The following is a 13,298-nucleotide window of genomic DNA, read 5'->3' on the forward strand; positions in this document are numbered from 1 at the left end:
ATGTATTTGTTAAATTAGGTTAACAATTTTATAGAGTGCTAGACTCTGAAAGTTATGAGAGCGCTTTACAGGGAACCAGTGGCATAGTAATGAAGTGAGAGAGGATGAATGGGGAAGGGTGGTGGAAGAGGTTGCAAAAGTGAGAAAGACTGAATGGATAAAGGAGGAAACGAGTTAAAGAGGTGTGAGGAGGTAAGTAAGAAAGAGTGCAAGCGTGGAAGATAAGAGCGGCAGGGGAAGAAATTTTCATGGAGACGGGGAGAGACAGTAGATGGTGAGAGACAGGCAGACAAAAAGAAGGAAAGGAGGAGAAGAGATAGAGAAAGGAATGAGCCTAGTTAAGGGGGAAGAACGTGGAACATCGACTAGCAAGTGGAAGGCAGAGAGACTGGTAGTACAAGAATAAAGGCAAGGAGCAGAGGCAGTCAGGAAAATTATAGGAGGTGGAGAGAGACATCTGATGGGAAGATTGAAAGTAATGGAACTGAAAGGACAGAAGGAAGAAGGAGAACAGGACTGGGAAGGGATGTCAAGGAGAGTGCTAAAGTAGAGAGTTGGAGGAGGAGGGGCAGAGGAAGAAGAATGGGTGAGAGGAGAGTAAAATGAGAGCAAGTGGACTGCGAGAGAATCTAAAAGTGTTTGTGAGAGAACAGATGTTGGAGGGCACGAAGCAAGGACAAGATGAGAAAAAGGGGGAATAGAGGGTGTAAAAGAGCCAAAAAAAAGAGGAAGGACAATAAGTATAAAAAAAAACAGAAGTTCAAATGGGAGGCGAGAGTCTTACATGAAAAATATTTTCAGAAGAGATTAGTTTTTAGGTGCTTGCGGAAGGACAGCAGTGTGGGTTTCAATCAATCAATCATTTGTATGACATTTGTAAAGCACACTACATACCAGTGAGGGTCTCAAGGCCCTGGGGGGGGCGGGGTGCTGCTAGTGATCCAAGAGCCAGGTCTTGGGGAGTCTTCTGAAGGACGGTAGGTCTTGGGTCTGCCGTAGGTTGGTGGGGAGGGTATTCTAGGTCTTGGAGGCGAAGTGGGAGAAAGATCTGCTGCCGGCGGTCGTTCTTCGGATGCGGGGGACAGTGGCGAGTGCGAGGCTGGCAGAGCGGAGCTGGTGGGTGGGGGAGTAGAAGTTGAGTCGTCTGTTGAGGTATGCTGGGCCGGTCTTCTGGAGAGCTTTGTGTGCATAGATGAGGAGTTTGAAGGTTATCCTCTTGTTGATGGGGAGACAGTGCAGGCCTCTTAGGTGGGGTGTGACGTGGCTGTGGCGGGGGATGTCGAGGATCAGACGTGCCGAGGCATTCTGGATGCGTTGCAATCGTCTCAGGAACTTGGCCGATGTCCTGCATAGAGGGAGTTTCCGTAGTCCAGCCTGCTGGTGATGAGGGCCTGAGTGACTGTTCTTCTCGTCTCGGTGGAGATCCACTTGAAAATTCTGCGGAGCAATCGGAGGGTGTTAAAACAGGATGAGGAGACAGCGTTGACCTGCTTAATCATGGACAGGGTGGAGTCGAGGATGACCCCCAGGTTGCGTGTGTGGTCGGTGGGTGATGGGTCATTCCTAGGGTTGTCGGCCACCAGGAGTCATCCCAGGCTGAAGGGGTGGAGCCGAGGATGAGGACCTCCATCTGGTCCGAGTTCAACTTCAGCCGGCTGTTCCACATCCATACGGCGACGGCCTTCATTCCTTCATGGAGGTTGGTTTTGGCTGTGTGAGGGTCTTTGGTGAGGGAGATGATCAGCTGGGTGTTGTCTGCATTGGAGATGATGTTGAGGTCGTGCTGTCGGGCGAGGTGGGCGAGGGGTGTCATGTAGATGTTGAACAGCTTCGGACTGAGGGAGGAGTCCTGGGATAGGACGCAGATGATTTTGGTGGCAATGGAGCGGAAGCGGACCCTCTGAGTTCTGCCGGAGAGGAAGGATGTGGTCCACTCCAGGGTCTTCTCTTGGATCCCGGCATCGTGTAGGCATGTTCGTAGTGTGTGGTGGCAGACCATGTTGAAGGCGGCTGACAGGTCCAGGAGGATGAGGGCTGCTCTTTCTCCGTTGTCAAGCATGGCCCTGATGTCATCGGTGGTGGTGAGTAGGGTGGTTTCGCTCCTGTGGTTGCCGGGGCACCCGGACTGGGACAGGTCCAGGATGCTGTTCTCCTCGAGGAAGCGGGTCAGCTGTTTGTTTACGATTTTCTCAGTGACCTTAACCGGGAACGGGAGCAGGGAGATGGGTCGGAAGTTCTTGAGGTCCTTGAGGTCCGCTTTGGGTTTCTTGAGTAAGGCGTTGATCTTGGCGTGCTTCCAGCTTTCCGGGAAGATTGCTGTCTTGAAGGAGATGTTGATTACTTTCCGGAGATGGGGTGAGATGGCTGTGCTGGCTTTGTTGAAGATGTGGCGGAGGCATGGGTCTAGAGGTGATCCGGAGTGGATGGTGTTCATGATCTCACTGGTATCCATGTTGTTGATGCTAGTCCATGAGAGCAGGCGGTTGCTACCGGTGGTGGTCGTCTGGGTGATGGTTTTTGTGGCGGTAGTCGTGGCGCTGAAGCTGTTGTGGATGTTGGTGATCTTTTGGTGGAAGAAGGTGGTCAGCACATTGCACAGGTCTTACGAGGGCGGGATGTCGTTGGTGTTGGTGCTGGGGTTGAAGAGTCCCTTCACGATGTGGAAGAGCTCTTTGCTGTTGTGTGCGTTGTTATCCAGGCGGTCTTTGAATGAAGTCCTCTCTGATGAGTTGATGGTGTCTGCGGGTGGCGTTCTTGTGGGCTGCGTAGCTGTCCGATGTTTATTAGCAGAGCCAGTTCTTCTCAAATCTATCAGGAGAGATTTACGCATAGGGGAAGTACACTTGAGAATGGCTGCTGTTGATTGTGAGCAGTTTTAAAGGAGGGTGGTTTGAAAGAGAGTTAATTTTGCCTCTTGAAACTGGAAAGGCACCCAATTGTTTGAGCTGGCTGAATAGGTAGGGCGGTACAATGAAGTGGACAGCTTAGAAGCCTGAGAACCCAACCAGAAAATGTTATCTGGACAAAATTCTTGATAGAAAATTCTCATCGCTCAACTGCTGGCCATTCTTCTCAAACACGTCATCTTTTTCCTCTTTCAATGTGATCATCTTTCATATTACTACAAACAAACTGTAAAGTAGCTTTGTTGACTTCCTCAACCACGTTAATTCTTGTGTAAGTACTTAACTGATCTTCCAAGACCAGTCAAAACATTTGACACTTGGATATACAAGATCTTTTTTATTGCCTGCAGTCATTCTTAAAGGTGTAAGCACACACTAAATCCTGGAAATTAGGATGTGCCATAGTTCTATTTAACTGTAGCACTATATGCTGTAACACTTTTCTCTTTGTTGATAATATCCTCACCACTAAAAATGTGCATGATGGAGCCATGTTTGACTACTGTCCTGTTTTCATTGTCCATGTCTATGCCCCTTTGGCTTGTGTGCCCTGCAGAGATGCAGGCCTTTTCCGAAGAAATCTAAAGACGGGAAAGCCAGACCTGATTCATTCAGGTTTTTCCAAAATTGCTGCTCATGGCATTGGATTTAAATACTAAGGATCCCGCAGCGCTGCCTACAATCACCGCACGGAGGCGGTTCCAGCTCCCGGAGGAGCCCAGCGCCAACCACAGCAGCACCGCACGGGACTCCAGAGTCCAGGAGCCCGTGCGTGACCAGGTGCCAGAGGAGGCACGCCCACCTGCCCGCCGGCGCTAAAACTCCTCGCCGGACCCGCTGGCGCGGGTCTCGCAGCGCTGCCTACAATCACCGCACAGAGGCGGTTCCAGCTCCCGGAGGAGCCCAGCGCCAACCACAGCAGCACCGCACGGGACTCCAGAGTCCAGGAGCCCGTGCATGACCAGGTGCTAGAGGAGGCACGCCCACCTGCCCGCCGGTGATAAAACAACAGGTCGACGCAGCGCGGGACGCAGCGCGGGACGCAGCGCAAAGCCCGGACAAAGGGCGGGCCGTCGGTGGCCGTCAGGGGCCGGAGGAGGCTGGGCTGGGCCACCCCCCTTATTCATACCAGCAAAGGTACTGTCCATTTACCATTTTGATTCACTGTTTCCTGTATAATGGGGAAAAGGAAGAACACAGAGGAACTTACTGATGCTGGAGGGCATACCAAGGGAGGAAAACAACCGAAAAGACAAAAATGCAAGCCTACCAGAAAGCGCCAACTACATGCAGCAGGGATGGACAGAATTGATGACCTACTTGCTGACTGTTCTGACTTGCTAACAACCTCCTCTAATGAAGGGGTTGATGACCATGTGGCTACTGGCATAGGAATTGTAAAGGATGGAAAGATTGCTACAAGGAGACCAGTGGTAATACCTGAAATGTTTATGTCCAAGCCACAATCAGGGGTTAAATCATCACCACAGGAAATATCAGATGAAAGCCTAGCGAGTGCGAGTGGAAACATTGTAAATGTTTTAAACATACCTTGTACCAATAAATTTGCTATTCTAGCTCAAATTGAAAATTCGCATCTAGACAAGGAGCCGGATATGACAAATCCTGGTCCTAGCGAGTCAGTAACCATTCTACAGGGTGATCCCGAGGTAGATGATCGAACTAATAATCCTCTGTATAAACTTGTAACTCATCTATGTGACCTAATTAAGGGGATGCAAGTCAAAATTGATGATTTAACCGCAGTTGTTAGCAATGTAAATGTAAATAGGAAAGCCCTTACAGCCCCCCAAGCTCCAATAATAAGCCAGGGTGGTGTATTAGTACAGACAGGAAACACTGCCCCAAAACCAGGCGAAAAGCCAGAAACAGACACAGCTGTATTTAGACACTGCAGAAATAGCGAGACACCTAAAACAGGGTTCCAAGCGCCTGGTAGAAATCAGCTATCACACCCTACTGCCGCAATACCATCAAGTAATATACCAGGTTTATTGGGACCCAACCAACCCCTTAGGCCAAAACAAGCTGGTAGCAACCCTGTATCTAGTCACCAGAAAACTACTGGCCCTATCCAAAAAAATTCTGGGACCAGTAAACCAGACCGAAATATTTCCAAGTCACCTCCAGTATACCTGATCAATATACCTAAACTCCCTGTCGATAGAGATCGTGAATCACCTGACGCCTTAACTAATAAAGCCATCCATTGGATTAGACATGTAAGGGGTTGCAGATCGGTGATCAGGGAAGACATTCTCCGAGCAAGTAGGCTTACCTCTAAGGGCGATGCCTACGATTGCATTGAACTAATTCTAAAAAATCCAAGGATAGCCGGAGAATTGTTAAACTTAGAATTTAGATCCTGCTCCCCAGATTATTCCAGGATCCAAATGAGAGCTACTCCCCCACAATCCTGGAAGTCCACGGGGTAGAAAAGGAGGATACTGTACTTGGGGAAAGTTCAGGTTTGGACTCCAACGATTGACTCCAATTGCAATCTTTATTATCATCTTCCATCGATACAGAATTATGTGGACTGGAACCCATTGGTGTTATAGCAAACTCATCAGAGGAACAAATTTCACCACCTTGTTCCTCAGCTGAGGTTAGTCCCCCAGATATTAATTTGGAGCTCTTGGAGCAACCTAGTCCCGTGCTTACTAGTGGTAGATCGGGGTCTGTTCTTTCCTGGAACATAGCTGGCCTAGGTCTAAGTTGGAGTCACCGGAGTGGGCATTATTTATTAGAGAACATGAAATATGCTTATTCCAGGAAACATGGGCATTAGAAGACCTGTACATGACAGATTACTTGAATTATAGTATCCCTCCAGTGAAGGAAGGGAGAGGGAGACCAGTTGGAGGGCTTACGATTTGGATAAGGCAAGATCTGGGCGTAATAATAAAAACCATTCCGACTAACCATAGGGATCTCCAGATACTAAGTCTCAAGTTTCCAAATGACAAATCAGTCTATGTTTGTAATATTTATGCGAGAAGTACGGGGGGTAGAAAATCTGAGGTTTTACTAGTATTGGAAGACTTTTTGGAAAGTCGACTCTTGCCCTCAAATGTAATTGTTGGGGGCGGATTTTAATGTAAATTTTGAGCCTCTTTTGAAAGGAAGCTGGAATGTGTCGGAGGAGGAGGATAGGGAATGGGGGATTCCCAAATTGGATCTTGACCCAGTAAACAAATGGACAGATATAGTGGTCCAAATGAATTCTATCTGCTTAAATAAAGGTCTAAGATCAACTAATGGTAGGACCACTGGCGATAAATTTGGTGCATGTACATTTATAAGTGGCAAACGCAAGAGCAGAATAGACTACATTTTGATTAACCTGGGTCTATGGAAATATCTTGAAGACATGGTAGTCATAGATAGGGTAGAGAGTGACCACAATCCCCTGTCTATGAGTCTTACTTACTTGGAATCTCCTGAACATCTTGGGGCTAAGATGGTTCCTACCTCCTCCCACGACATTGTAATATCTAATGACATGCGCCACGTCCGGTGGTCCAAAGTTTCACTCCTTAAAGAGAACATGGATTTTATAAGCAGCAAGCTTGAACAGGCAAAATGTGATCTTTTGATGTTATCTGAATCAGTCAATAATTCCTTAAAATTAGGTGAGGGGACCAGGATTCATGAGGTTCTCTTTGGGGAATTAAAGAGCCTTTTTGTTAAGCCCTGCCGGCGGAATCCCTCCCGAGTCCCAGAACCATCTCGGTGGTATTCTAGTGAATGCAGGAAGGCCTGCCTAAATCTGGGAGAAGCAATCAAATCAGAGAAAACTGAGAATATTAGAGCAGCTAGACTAACTTATAAAAATACTGTCTTAAGTGCCAAGTGAGACTGGGATGAAAAAAGGTGGAATGACCTCAAGGAGGCAGGATCTTCTAAAGACACGCGAAAATTCTGGAATGTCTACAAATGGGGTGTAGACGCAAATCCGGATAAACCGCAAAATTGGGTCCCCCAAGAAAAATGGGTAGAATATTTCCAGCCCCAGTATGCTAAAGGCAAAGACTCCCAACCAGTAGTGGAAGTACCCCTGGAAATTCTAACGGAAGACTTCTTCACTCTGAAAGATGTACAGTGTGCTCTAGACTTAGCGGTCCCTGGTAGAGCGCCAGGCATCGATGGCATACCTGCAGATCAATTTTTACAAGATAAGAACTCCTGGGGCAACTACCTATTTCTCCTGTCAAATATGATCGCTAGGGGAGCTCCAATACCAAGCTCCTGGAACGGAGCAGAGATCATACCCGTTTATAACAAAGGGGATAGGTCCCAGCCAGGAAATTACCGGTCAATCAGCCTGATTGATACATCCCAAAAAATATTTGGCAGGCTGGTTTTAAACAAAATCCTAGACTGGGAACGTGATAATAAGATCTTATCACACCTTCAGGCAGGGTTTAGAAACTCAATTAGCACTATCGACCAGGTGTTGCATTTCGCAATGCTCTACTGGAAGATAGTGACAATTGGTCATGGAAGCCTTTATGCCGCTTTCATAGATTTAAGAGCGGCATTTGACCTGGTCCCTCGCTCCACACTATGGAATGTTCTTAATAACATGGGTATGCCAGGGACTCTTTTATCCCTGGTAAAAAGATTGCACAAACAGAATTACGCACAGATTAGGTGGGGGAGTCCCGGTAATGTTACCCCACATTTCCCAGTGGAAACTGGAGTACGCCAGGGCTGCGTCCTGGCCCCAACCTTATTTTCTTTATACATTAATGATGTGGCACAAATTTTAATTGATTCCAACGTTGATGCTCCTACCATTGCTGGAGCCAAAGTGCCCATTTTAATGTTTGCTGACGATTGTCTTTTAATTGCAAAAACTCCAAGTGGGATTCAAAAAAGTTTAGGTCTCTTTGAAGATTTTTGTATAGCACGTGGGTTAGAGGTAAATGTTCAAAAATCGAAATTTATGACTTTTAATGCGTCTAAATCTTTTAAGGGAACCTTGCTTATGAATAAGCGCCCGCTGGAAAGGGTCCAATCCTTCACCTATTTGGGAGTTTGTATTCAGCATAATTTGTGCTGGAACCAACAAATTGAGCTGGCTACCCTCAAGCATAGACAGCTAGCGGGTGCTCTGACTGTAGAACATGCCAAATCCCTTACTAAACCTATATCCCCAGTATTGCAAGTTTATAATGGCAAAGTGGTTAGTTCCACTTTGTACGGGGTTGAAATGTGGGGAACTGAAAATCTCAAGGGGATGGCAATCTCAGAGAATGCCTTTTTAAGGAATCTAATAAAATTGCCTGAGTACCCCCTTGAACCCTCTTTTTTATGATTTAGGCATGTTCCCAATAGCACTTATAACTTCTCTACGCCCTATTTTGTACTGGAGGAGGATTTGGACCACCCTGGAACTGGAAACCTACTCAAGGGGTTTACTTGATATAATCAGTAGTGACACCTATCACAAAATAAAGTGGTTAAGACACATTAGGTGCCTATTGTTTGATTTGGGTTTACGGGATTTGTGGGATGACCCCACTAACAGTAGGTTTCCTCCCAAAAAGGCACTTAAGAAATTATACTGGCAGTTCGTGGCTTCCAGGTCTTTTAGGTCTATCGATCAAGGGTCTTTGACAGGTCTGTTTATGGATGTTAAAAACTTACCCAATTTGGAAGCCTTTTGGGATGTGATCCTAAAACCCCTGGATCGTAAATTGTATTTTCAACTGAGAATTGGGAGCCTACCGGTTGGGGCATTTACCAGCAGCTGGTCTAAGTCAGCCAAGACGACATGTCGTCTATAGGCCATCTGCTTTTTGAATGCCCAATGTACGCAGTTCCCCGGAGAATATGGCTCCGCCCAATGTGCAGGTTGATGGGCACCGATAGAGGTTCGGTGGCAATTAGAATTATCTGCTCCTGCACTGATATGCCAGTTTACATACCTGTGGCAAAATTCTTAGGCTGGGCCTGGACCATTAGAAACAGATTGTTAAGTGATTAATTTGTACCCAAGGGGTTAAATTTAAATTTAAATTTTAAATCAATGTACAATGATGAAATGGATATATATTTTTAGGTTTAAAGTATTTTATTAAGGTACAAAAAACATGGGGAAGGGAATAGGAGGTCAAGCGAACATACAGTACAAGACGCGAAACGTTGCAGCGATTCAGAAGGAAAGTAGGGAGGCAGGAAGCCCCGGAGGGTAACAGGGCATAAGTCATAAGGCAATAAGGCAGTGCGAATGACCCTCCAGTAGACCCCCATTCCCCGAGCAAGGCCGAGCTGGAGTAGCGTCCCGCAACACAGTGAAAAAACACACCATCCCCCCAACCCCCCGTCCCCGGAAAAACAGAAGAAAGAAAAGCAAAGGAGAAAAAGGAAGAAAACAATACCCCAACATCCCCGTCCGAAAGTCAGCATTTAGAAGTATGTAACCCCGCCCCCCACCCCCAGCCCAAACCCCCCGATCCTGCCACATTCACTCCGTTGGAGCCGCCGGCGGCGTCAGCCTAAGGAGACGCAGGTACCGTGGACATGTGAGCTCGCGAAATTCCGTGGACAGCAGTGCTTAAAAGGGGTGCCAGAGCTCTTCAAACTGGTCTACATTCCCAGCTACTGTTAGCGACATCTTCTCCATACCCAGTACCTGCCAGAGCCGGTGTAGCCAGCCAGTGATAGAGGGGGCAGTGGGGGTACGCCAGAGCACAAGGATGTTTTGAACCGCTGAGCCTAGCGCAATCGCAATCTGTCTACCCCTGCGGGACTTCAGCGGGTACATCAGGTCATTGGGGAGGCCTAGCAAGACATACGCAGGGAAGCGCGGGAGCTCGATCTCAAAATGCCTATCCACCTCATCCAAGACCTCCTTCCAATAGGCCGACAGCACCGGGCACTCCAAGAGAATGTGCGTGAGTGTGCCTTCCTGTCTGCAGCCGCGCCAGCAACCTTTATCGCCGATTTTGCGCATCTCGTAGAGCCTCTCCGGTGTGTAATACCAATAGGTGGACACCTTAGTAAAGGTCTCCGTCAGCCCAGTGTGGTACGCAGAGTGCCTCGCCCGATACGCGATCCTGTCCCATTCCTTGTGGCTCAAGGTCCTGCCCAATTCCCTGTGCCAGCGCTCCCTCCCAGGGTTATGGTAATGAAACGGCGGGGGTTGGAGAAACTTATACAAGTCGGTGATAAGCTTGGCATCCGAGGTCCGGGTTACCAGCCACCGCTCATAGGGCGTAATCGAACGGGCAGCGACATTGCGCACTGGGGGTTGAAGAGCCCAGTGGCGGACTTGCATATAACGCAGTCTGTCCCCCTCCGTTAGGCCAAACTCCTGACGAAGCTGCTGGAAGGGGAGCACACCCTCCGGCCCGTAGATCTGGAAAAGCGCCCTACAACCCGCGCTCACCCAGTGGGAAAAGGCTCCCGGTTCCAGACCCGGAGTGAAGTCTGGATTGCCAGCAATGGGAGTAAACGGTGATGGAAAAGTGGTGAGCTCACGAAGCTCACACACCGCGTCCCACACTCGCAGCGGAACCCGGGTGATAAAGGAGGCGTAGAGATTAGGCGGGCGGTGAGTGCGCCGCAGGAACGGGACTTCCTGGAGGGTACGGCCCGCAACTGCCTGGTCCTGAAAGAGCCAGTGCTTGTCCGATTCCCACCGGCTCCACTCCACCAAATAGCGAAGTTGCGCCGCCTGAAAGTACTTCCGGAGGTCCGGGACACCGAGACCCCCCGCCTCCGGGGCAAGCATGGAGAGGACCCGTTTCATCCGAGGCTTACGGCCTTGCCACACAAAGCGGGAGATGTCAGCCTGCGCCTGCCGTATCCAACCTACAGGGGGCTGTAGAGGTAGAGCGCGAAAAAGATACAGGATCTGAGGCAGTATCGTCATCTTCACCGCTGCGATACGGCCCAGCCACGAGAGCAGGCCTTTGTTCCATCGGTTGAGTTCCTCCTTGATCTTTTTGCCCAGGGAGGAATAGTTGGCTGCGACCATTGCAGGTAGGGAGGGTGCAAGCAAAATCCCCAGGTAAGGCACCGCGGAGGAGGACCATTGCAGAGGAAAAAGACGCTGAAGGTCCCGCCTAGTGTCGACAGAGAGTGACACATCCAGGGCAGCCGATTTAGACATATTCATTTTGAAGCCCGCCACGCGGGCAAAGGAGTTCAATTCCTGGATGCAGGCAGGGAGCGACCGCTTGGGGTCATCCAGGGTCAGCAAGACATCGTCCGCATATAAGCTGACAGTATGGGTGTATTGCCCCATCTTCACCCCAATAGCATCCGGGTTATCACGAATCCTCTGGGCAAACGGCTCCATATAGAGGGCAAACAGGAGCGGCGAAAGGGGGCAGCCCTGTCTCGTGCCGCGCTCAATGGCAAAGCTGCTGGAGCTGTGTCCATTGACACGCACCGATGCTGACGGCCTCCTATAGCAATTAAAGACCATAGTGCGGAACTTCTCGCCGATCCCCAGTTTCCCGAGAACCAGCTCGAGGTACGGCCAATGAACCCTATCAAAGGCCTTCTCCGCGTCGACCGACAGCAGCATCCGCTCCCCCGGGACGCGTGAGGCCTTTTCTAGCACGTGCGTCACCCTCTTGGTGTTGTCGACCGTTTGCCTACCGGGTACAAAACCGGCCTGGTCCGCCTCCACCAGACCTGGTAGGTGCAGACCCAATCTGGCCGCCAAGATCCCCGTGTAAAGCTTGAGGTCCACATTTAGAAGCGAGATGGGCCGATACGAGCCGCACAGAGTCCGGTCCTTCCCCGGTTTCGGAATAACCGACACAGTCGCCGAGAGGAGGTCCGGTGGGATAGCTCCCGGTTCAGAGAAGGAATTGAATAAGCGAGCCAGGAGAGGCGCGACAGTGGAACAGAAGGTCTTGTAAAACAAGGCCGTATAGCCATCCGGGCCCGGGGCCTTGCCGTGCTTTAACCGTGCAATAGCGGAGATGACTTCCTCCACATGAATGCTCCTCTCTAGGTGGTCCGCCTGGGCGGGATCCAGGACTGGGAGGGTTACCGATTCCAAATAGGCCTCAGCCTCCCCCGGTGGGGAGGGCTCTGCAGCGTACAGCGCCTCGTAGAAGGCACGGAAGGAATCCGCCACCTCCGCGTCACCGGAAATCGGGACCCCGTCCGCTCCCACTAGCTCCTTAACCACGTTGCGCTGCTGCGCAGCCCTGAGCCGGTGGGCCAGGAGCCTACCGCATCTGTCTCCGCCGGTGTAAAAGGCATGTTTCAAGCGCAGCGCCGCATTCTCCGCCCGGTCCAGGTCCAACGCAGAAAGGAGTTTCCGCGCCGCCTTCAGCTGCCTCCAAACTCGAGGAGCCCCCGTCCGGCGGTGAACCTGTTCAAGTTCCCTGACCTGCGCCGTTAGTTCCTCCCTCTTACGTTGCCGCTCCTTGTTCTCCGCCGAGGAAATGGAGATAAACTCCCCTCTGACGACCGCTTTCAAAGCCGCCCACTGCGTTGCTAGGGACGTGTCGGAGTTGTTATTGTGGGTCAGGTACTCCTGAATGACCTCCTCCACTCGCTTCACCACCGATTTCTTATGGAGAAGCGTGTCCCGAAGCCGCCACATCCCTCTAGAGGGGGGGGCCGCCGGCCAAGCAAATATTCCGGAAACCGGCGCATGGTCGGACAGGGACAAAACCCCGATGTCTGCCGCCGTGGCGGCCGAGCGGAGCGGTCCGCTCACCAAGAGGTAGTCCAACCGCGAATAAGTGCGGTGTGCGTGGGAGAAATATGAGTAGTCCCTATCGGCGGGGTGCATGGTGCGCCAGAGGTCATGCAGATCCATCTCTGCAATCTGGTCCTGAACCGCTCTAGAAAGCTCCCCCGTCTGCGGAAAGCGCTGGGCAGACCTATCCAAGGCGGAGTCGAAGACCATGTTCAGGTCTCCCCCCAGAATGACGTGGCGATCGGGCGAGGCAGTAACGTCTACCAACACAGATTCCAGGAAGCGATCCTGGTGGTCATTTGGGCTGTACACGGAGCCAACCGTGAAGGCAACACCCCCCAGACGCATGCGATACACTAGAAGCCTCCCCTTCTGCTCGGCATGTTTATACAACACCTCACTCCTGAAGGAGCTGGCTAGAAGAATGGCTACCCCCGCAGTCTTAGTCGCAGCCGAGGAAAAGAGTTGCGTGGGGAACTTGGCAGAGCGCAACCTATGGCAATCTTTAGAGAGTAAATGGGTTTCCTGCAGGAGGCAGATATCCGCCTGCGACCCTTCTAGCAGGGAGAGGATCGCCCTACGCTTCACAGGATTATTCAGACCCTTAACGTTAAGGGTCACTACTTTCAGGGACGGCATCGCTCCCAGGGAAGCAAAGCGCTATGCAGCAAGCGAGGGATCAATGGAGGGGG

At 50.4% G+C, this 13,298-nt stretch overlaps 1 protein-coding gene across 1 annotated transcript in view; it reads left to right on the forward strand.

Moving 5' to 3' along the window:
* The window catches only part of LOC147683722 (ceruloplasmin-like), a 451,969-nt gene that overhangs the window by 364,669 nt on the left and 74,002 nt on the right, over positions 1 to 13,298 (forward strand). The window lies entirely within an intron of this gene.

This window comes from Lissotriton vulgaris, chromosome 11, assembly GCF_964263255.1.
Source record: "Lissotriton vulgaris chromosome 11, aLisVul1.2, whole genome shotgun sequence".
Taxonomy (NCBI): Eukaryota; Metazoa; Chordata; class Amphibia; order Caudata; family Salamandridae; genus Lissotriton; species Lissotriton vulgaris.